The sequence below is a fragment of the Mchenga conophoros genome, linkage group LG2 (assembly GCF_057382185.1).
Source record: "Mchenga conophoros isolate Kocher_MC1m ecotype Shallow Benthic linkage group LG2, M_conophoros_male_GT1.1, whole genome shotgun sequence".
Lineage (NCBI taxonomy): Eukaryota > Metazoa > Chordata > Actinopteri > Cichliformes > Cichlidae > Mchenga > Mchenga conophoros.
In genome coordinates, this window is record NC_140527.1 from 17,852,406 (window position 1) to 17,860,264 (window position 7,859).

The window sequence follows — 7,859 nt, forward strand, 5'->3', positions numbered from 1 at the left end:
CTGGTGCTCTGAAGTTTACCTGCAAGTTTTAGCTTGAGTTTCCAAACTGAATCTTCAGATTGATTTAATTTCTGAAGTCTTTGGCTCAAAAAGTTCAGGATGTTTTTGTCAGTTTCTCCTACAAATAAGAAGGTTAGAGGACTGCTGTCCGGTAGCTTTGGTTTCCAGCCCTTTGCGTCGAGTGTGTCGCTGTCGACTTTGTGGGATATTGTTTAAAATTTTGGAGCGGATCCATCTCTGAGTCTGGGTGTTAAGCACTCCCTGGATGGAAGGCACCATCTCCTGCACTTCCAGACCCTAACGCCCTGCCCTGTTAAGGTGTTTATGAAACGTCATCCTTCATTTCCTTCACCGACTGCACTCCGAGGGCCCGTTTGAGGCCACCAGGGCGGCAGCAGGTATCCGATGACGCCCAAAGAAAAGAAAGCCCGTGTGGATATTTCTGGCACTTTGTTGCATCTTTTTAGTGTCTAACTGAAAAAAGAGCAGAACATTCAAAAAGTATAGCAGCTCTGCAAGTTTCTCCTAAAGTCTGAAACCCTCGGTGCAAGTGCAGAGTTCGATGCAGATGGATCAGCTTTCAGAGCATTGAAACCTCTCTCCTGTCTGCTTCTTATTTTCTGGCTGCTCTGCAGGTGTTTAACAGCTAACACTGGAGTGTTAAACCCTCAGAGTCCCGCAGCCATCTCCAGGTGATTAAAAACAGGCCCGTACCTAAATAAATGATGCGCTTCTTCTCTCTGTTTGGATACCTTCCAGCTCTGAGAGGTCAGACTCCCAGCCCGGATTCACTCGCAACACTGAGGCAAAACAACAAAAAAAGTAAAGAAGCACGGAGAAAAGAAATCTTCAACAAAGGGTAAATAATATTTTCTACCTCAGAGCTCCTTCACGGGGGTTAAAGCAAATCCATGAAAACAGGAGCATCCCGGGGTAATGAAACAGCTCATGAATATTCTGTGTGGGGCTTCGCAACAAGCCCACCTTTTCTTATTTTCTAATTGACGGAAAGTTCAAACAATTATTTATTTATGGCCGCTATCCTGCGTGTTCCCTGAGAGGCCGCTGAAAAATAAGCGAGGGGTGTGTTGTGTTGCGAGGAGGAGCCGGGCGGCCGACCGACAAACCCTAAGACCTTGTAAAGATCGCTGCTAACAGATTTTCTACCCAGGATTTGTGAACTCCATCTCAGCTAATCACAACGGAGCCTATTAGTGCTTGACATTTTTATCCGCCAGCCAAAGACTTCACATCTCGGCTGCAGCGGGGGCTAACGGTAGCGGACAGGTCTGTGCGGCAGGCGGGGGGCCCGGGGCCGGCCAGAGCCCCTCCTGGGCCTACCTGCAATCCAATACCTGAGCCTGAGCGCCCCGGACGCATTGATTTCTTGTCAGCCGCAGAAGTTTTCAGCGAGGATGGGGGGGGGGCGATGAGGGGTGAGAGAAATCTTAATTAAGAGAGGGGGATTTACTCGACCTGGCTGCAGCTTCTTTGGGGATCCGGTCAATGAATCATGTGAAGGAGGAGGTGGAGGAGGTGCGCTCGCTGCCGAAGCCAGAGATTAGAAAGAGTGACAGGCCGAACATCATGCGATGTCGAGAGTTTTCCCTCCCTTCGATTCCTTCCTGCCTTTATGGGGGTGAAGGTGGGGCCTCGGGCAGATCTGCACTGTTGAACTCATTACGGAGTATTACCCGCTAAGAAAACACTTCGCCGCTCTAATTGCTCAATTTAGGACCACAGGTGGTCGCGGCAGCAGGCAGTCACTCACACCTTTTTAGCGTTTCGTAATAGCAAACACATGACGCTCTGCAACACGAAGGGTTAAACTTCAAATAACGAGCAAGGAGATCCACTCGAGTTGGCTCTGATTTCACTTCTTCAAACGTTCACTGCAGCTCGCGTCAGAAGCAAACAGTCGGAGCTTCAAAAAGGACAAATTAAAAAGTAAAAATTGAAATGCTGAAGAATTTAAAGACATTTCCAGCAGCAGAATTTAAAAAGTGATTAAAACACACATTCATTGTGATATCTTACAATTTTTTTGTATTTTGTCACAAGTTTTTACTAAAATCAGAACCTTTTCATTATGAGATGACGACGAAGGAAAAAAGAGAGGAAACAACATTTAGAAGCACCACAGTCTGTTAATGCAATACAACAGAACCAGAGCAGCTGGTGGGAAACCTTCACAGTTTAATTTAAAAAACACATTAAACCTTAATCGACTGCACAGATTCATTTCTGCTGCAGGAAATCTCGGCTTCCAATCCAGGTGCATGGTCTTCATTTAAAAGTAAAAGTTAACCAAGTACAAAATTAGGAAAACTCCACAAAAATCTAAATCTAAAGTGAAATAACTGCCTACAAGAAATCTTAGGCTCTATCACAACAACCCAACTTAAAGCAGAATCCACAGACGACTTCCTGTCAGTCCAGTAACATCACAGCAGCTGTGTTATGATGATGTCATTAAAAAAGCTCCAACAAACACGATCCAGGGGTCCTGTTCAGCTGAGGCGAAGCTGGGAAGTCAGCTAGCAGCTACAGCCGCCTGCGTCACCATCCACCTGTCAGTCAGAGAGGCCACGCCCCTAATGATACAAAGTTTAATAGGTGAGTTATTCTTTTTTTCCCTCCCTTTGAGTTGTTATGAAGGTGTAAGTAATCAGGCTGTAAACATGTTTATTTCTGCTAACACTTTAACACGTGAGTCTGTGAGGGCTGACTGACTGCTGGAGCCTCTGGTGGACGTTAGAGGAACTGCAGTACCGGAGGTCGATTCTTTGATTAAAAGTCAAGTTTATACCGATATTCCGGTCATATTCCAAGAGTTATTTATTTTTCTCTGCTTGTGACGTTTGCTTCCTCGTGTTTAGGTAGGTAAGGTGAAATTCCCAATATTGACAAGCTAAATAAAGAAAACATTTGAAAAAGTATAAAAACTATAAACAACAGAAATCTCAGCCTGAGATCTCAGTCGGGAAGTAGTGGACTCGAGTTTGTAGTAGTTTTGTTGGTCTTGTTGTCATTTTTAATCTCAGTGTGGTCGCTTTATGTCTCTTTTTATGTCTGAACTCGTTTCATCTGTTTGTGCTTTCACTTTTTTAGTCTGCTGCTCATTTTGTGACGTTTTTGAGAACCCTGAGTCAGTCCAAGAAGTCTGTGATTAACACAGAAGTGCACAGTTTGTGCAGCCAAGTGTGCTAAATAAACATGTCACATGTAATGCTATAATATAACTGTTTAAAGAAAAGAGCACATCAAGGCCCGAATGGTTAAAAAAAAGCAATATGTGGTGAAAAAACTGGAAAAGTGGGCACACCATGTATTCTTAGACATCTTTCAATGATAATAAATAGGATTTTTCTTAAAGAGTATTTTCTTATGTGAACAAACACATGGCTGGATTAAAGAAACACCGCCTCACCAACAGTTGGAAAAGCAACAACTTGCCGAAATAATCCAAAATCACCGCAAACTAGAGCAAAACAACATTTAATTGCTGATTATCGGTACTAGTTAAACATGGCGGTCTTTCTGTGAAAGGAAGGAGCTGGAGGCAGTAAAATTCTCCTCCATTACTGATATTTATCCTTATTTAATTTAACAGAAAATAAAATTAAAGTTAGAGTTACATTTATGATTTAACTATAATGAAATTAAAATCCTGGAGAAACTGAATGACTGAATGCAGGATGTGGACGACCCCCTCCTCTAATGTTCCACCTCAGAAAACACCTGAACGCCTCAGGTAAGACTTTTATCCACCTTGTCCAGCCTCAAATGAAGACCTGATACTTCAGACAGAAGCTGTGAGACTTAAACAGGACGCAGGGAAATAAAACCAGCAGTGCAGGATCAGCTGTAAAAAAACAACCCAAAACTATAAAAAAAACACTGAAACTGATCTGTGTGAATGGATCTGTCGTGAGCAGAACTGCAGTACTGAGGTTGAAAGTTGGATAAAAGTAGAGCTTGTGCTGATATTCTGCTCATATTACAACATTTATTTATTTATTTTTCTTTGTTTGTGACACCTGCTTCCTTGTGCTCAGGTAGGTAAGGTAAAAATCCCAACAAGAAAACATGTAGAAAAAATGTATCTGCTCATTTTGCCTTCTTCACCTGTGGTAGGTGCTGAGCAGGAGCATAAACGGGACTGTAGCAGTCTAACACCAGAACACATCATTGAAGAAAATCAGGATAAAACATGTAAATCCCAATAATTTTGAGTGAGGGGTGTGTGTGTCTGTGCAAGCTGATTATTGATTTGATTAAATCTGATTACTGATGATAAATGAATGTGATTATCTATCAATGAATGCATTGATTATTTTAATATTTGACAGTAAATATGAGTTTATTCACTAAATAGAGACTGAAATTAAGATAAAAACATGAGAATTGATTATTTCACCACTATTAAAATTAATTGTTTACATTTAAAAGATTTAAAACACTTGGTGAGATTATACATTTTTCATTTAAATTTAAATTCAGTTTTTCAGTTCAGCAGTTACTTCAAGGTGGTTTATATTGTAAGGCAGAGGCTCAACAATAATACAGAGAAAACCCCCAACAATCAAATGACACCCTTTTAGGAAACACTTGTTGACAACGGGAAGGAAAACCCACAGTTTAACAGGAAGAAACCTCGAGCACAATCAATTTAAAGTAAATTAATTTATAGCCAATAATTTACAAGCAGAAAAAAATATGAAAAATTTAAAGAAACGAAATCTCTTCACTTTGCCAGATTGGTTGCTCAACCAGATCATTAAAAAAAATCAAAGAGAATCGTTTTATTTTCAGAATCAATCAGAATGCTTTATTAATCCGAGAGAAAATGATGTAATCTCACAGGAAATTATGAAATTTGACTTACTTTTTAAAAAATAATTTAAGAAAGTATTTAACAGCTGTTTACTTTTTGTAAAAACAACAACAGTTTTTGTACCTTTAAGTAAAATAAAATAATCCACAGATTAGGAGGAAATGCACATTATTAACAGTTAGAAACACGACAGTAGGAGCTGGTTTTATACGTTTAGGGTGAATACCGCACAGCTCTGTGTTAAAACTGCTTTAACTGAGCAGTAAAAGGTCAGCCTCAGGATTAGCATGGATTGTGTCACAGAGTTTTATTACCTCATCACTGAGAAAAATGTTTTCATTCATCAGATCAGTTTAAAAAGTCGGGACATGAAACTCACTTTGAAAACCGATTAAAGGCTTTAGTGATTGTTGCTGGCAGGAGAAAGCCTGGGAGGAGCATCTCCGATGGTTGAAGAACAATGGAGGCCATTTTATTTTTCCGCAGCAGCGCAAAGAAGCCAAAAGTTCAGTTTTAGAGACACACAGCGATCAGAGCGCCTCGTGGAGGCGTTGGAAACCGCACACCACCAGAGACACAATTAGCCCGTTGAGTTAAAGCTCTGCCCGGCCCTCGGCTCGGCCTCTAATCCAGCGGCTCCATGATGTCACTTCCTGCCCCGTGGTATGGAGAGAGGTGTGTTTGGACTCACAGGAAGGCTTGTCACACAGCTGGCCTGGAATCAGGTCTTTAACTAGTGTTTAAGGATTTAACTGGTTCCAGTGAGGCAACAGAAACTGAACATGTGACCCAGAATCCTTCGCTGAATGTGCCTCAGCAGGACGGACTGTAATACTTCCATTACACCGCCTGTGAGTCAGAAGCTGCTACACTGCTGGAGTTAGGGGTACAGTAAAAGTCCATGCCTGTTCCTGCCGGCAAAATTTACCTGTATGTACACCCCGAGGATAATTGTAGGACCTTAGTGTAACTGTACACCGTTTTAGGTGCAGAGAAAGGTTAACATTTAAAACTGAGTATTACTAGTATTAGGAGACAGTCTAAGCTGGATGAGCATTTAAGAAAATAGATGGGAGATGTCCACTTTATCCCTGGAAGTGCATTAATTTCTAAGAGCCTATGAATGATGGGGACGCCACATTGCACTGGGATAACAATCAGTCCGACCACAACCGTAGTTTTCATTTGCTTTTTAAAACATGTTTCTGGAAGCATAAATAATGACATATAAGTAGAAATCAATATCTAGGCCCAGATAACTGCTGGCTGCAGTCAAATAAAAGACCAGATCGTGTCCCCAGTCCTCATAATCTTCTAAGATTGTGTAATTAAACTATTAAAAGTACTTTTTTCTGCAGTTCCTCCAAAAGTGAGTCAGAACAAGGAGAGTGTAGAGAGGTTAACATTAGGGGCGTGGCCCCTTTCACTGAAAGGTGATGTGGCGATGTGGCTGCTGCGTATCTGCTCGAAGGGCTGTCCACGGTCTATGCTGTTGTTTAGGACCACAACCACTTTTGGGAGGCGCATGCTTTTCTGTGTTGCTTGCTGCACATACTGCGGTTGTAGTACTTTTACATATAAATAAAGCTCTGTCACATTTAAGCTTTTATCAGATGAGGTCATGTTGAATCAGCCTATCAGCACCAGATAAATCTCTGTGTAGTTCACATAAGGAGATGTTAAATCCCAAGAATCAAACGACTTTGCTGGTTGGGAAGCTAACTTCTGGTTAGCTCCAGCGATGGTTGGGCAAAACTTGAACAGTGCCATCATAACGTTACATCTCAATACAGAATTGTAATTAGCCTAACGTTGCATAAATGAATCCTAAATATATATTTAGTATTATTTAGGAGTGGAGCTCCAGAAAGAGAAAAAGAAAATTAGAGATTTAAAACAAATAAGACAGGATGAAGGTATGTATGATTTATTTATTCTATATGAGAGAATTTGGCAGTCAAAGTTGTGTTTGAATATATTTAACAGTTAACTTTAACCTGATCTGCTGGCTAGACGTAAAAGATATACATGATGACTCATTTAAGATTTTTAGGACTTTCTCACTGATGTTTGATGGTGGTGAAAGGATGGATAGATGTTTTTACCAAAGTCTTAGCTGTTTTGTACAAAAGTTAGCAGTTGTGCTGGATTTTTTTTTTTTTTGCTACATATAAAATCTTATTTAGAGCCACCAAAATCCTCAGGCCGGCCCTGTCTGCTAAACTTTGTTAAGGTTCACAATTGAGGAGGGAGAGTACAAACCACCCATGGTCCAGAAGCTCTTGGTCCAACAATGATTTTAATGAACACACGTGTGGGAAGAACACTCTGTAAGCCGACAGCAAGTGATCTCCGACTTACTAAAGCACAAACAATTATTTTATAACATCAGGGTTTGTTTACTGACGCCCCTTCATGCGTCACAGATACATTTTATACATAGATCAGATCAACACCAGAATGACTTTTCACCCAGAAGATCATCTTCTATTTTCATGGCTAGTACTTTCCGTTCTTGTCTTAAAGTAAATTGTTCCTCTTTCTTGCCGAGACAACAAGGACGGTTCCTCTTTTACCGAGACACTTTTGCAGTTACAACCAGACATGACTAATCTCTCCTCTAAATAAATCTAACTCATGTGTGTGTATGTGTTGACCTCACATGCTCTTTCTCAATTCACCTGTTGCACTTCTGACCTTTCACCAGACCAGAGGCTCACTGAGACTATATGTATGTCTTCTACTAAATAAATGTTTTAACCAAGAACCTCTACTTAAAAGCTTAATATAAAATGATCTGATATATAAGTGTTTTGTAAGCATGTACTGCAATTCCTTCTATGGCTCCAAGTCACTTGCACAATAGATTGTCCGAACATCGCGCCGAACAAAGCTTCCGACCCCCAATTAATTGACCGAGCTCCAACTCTTTAATAAGCACAGATATGCATTGTGTATAAAATAGTCATAACTGCTTAAGGCCTTCTTAAAGCTATCTGTTACATTGTTAAAGCCTCGTCTT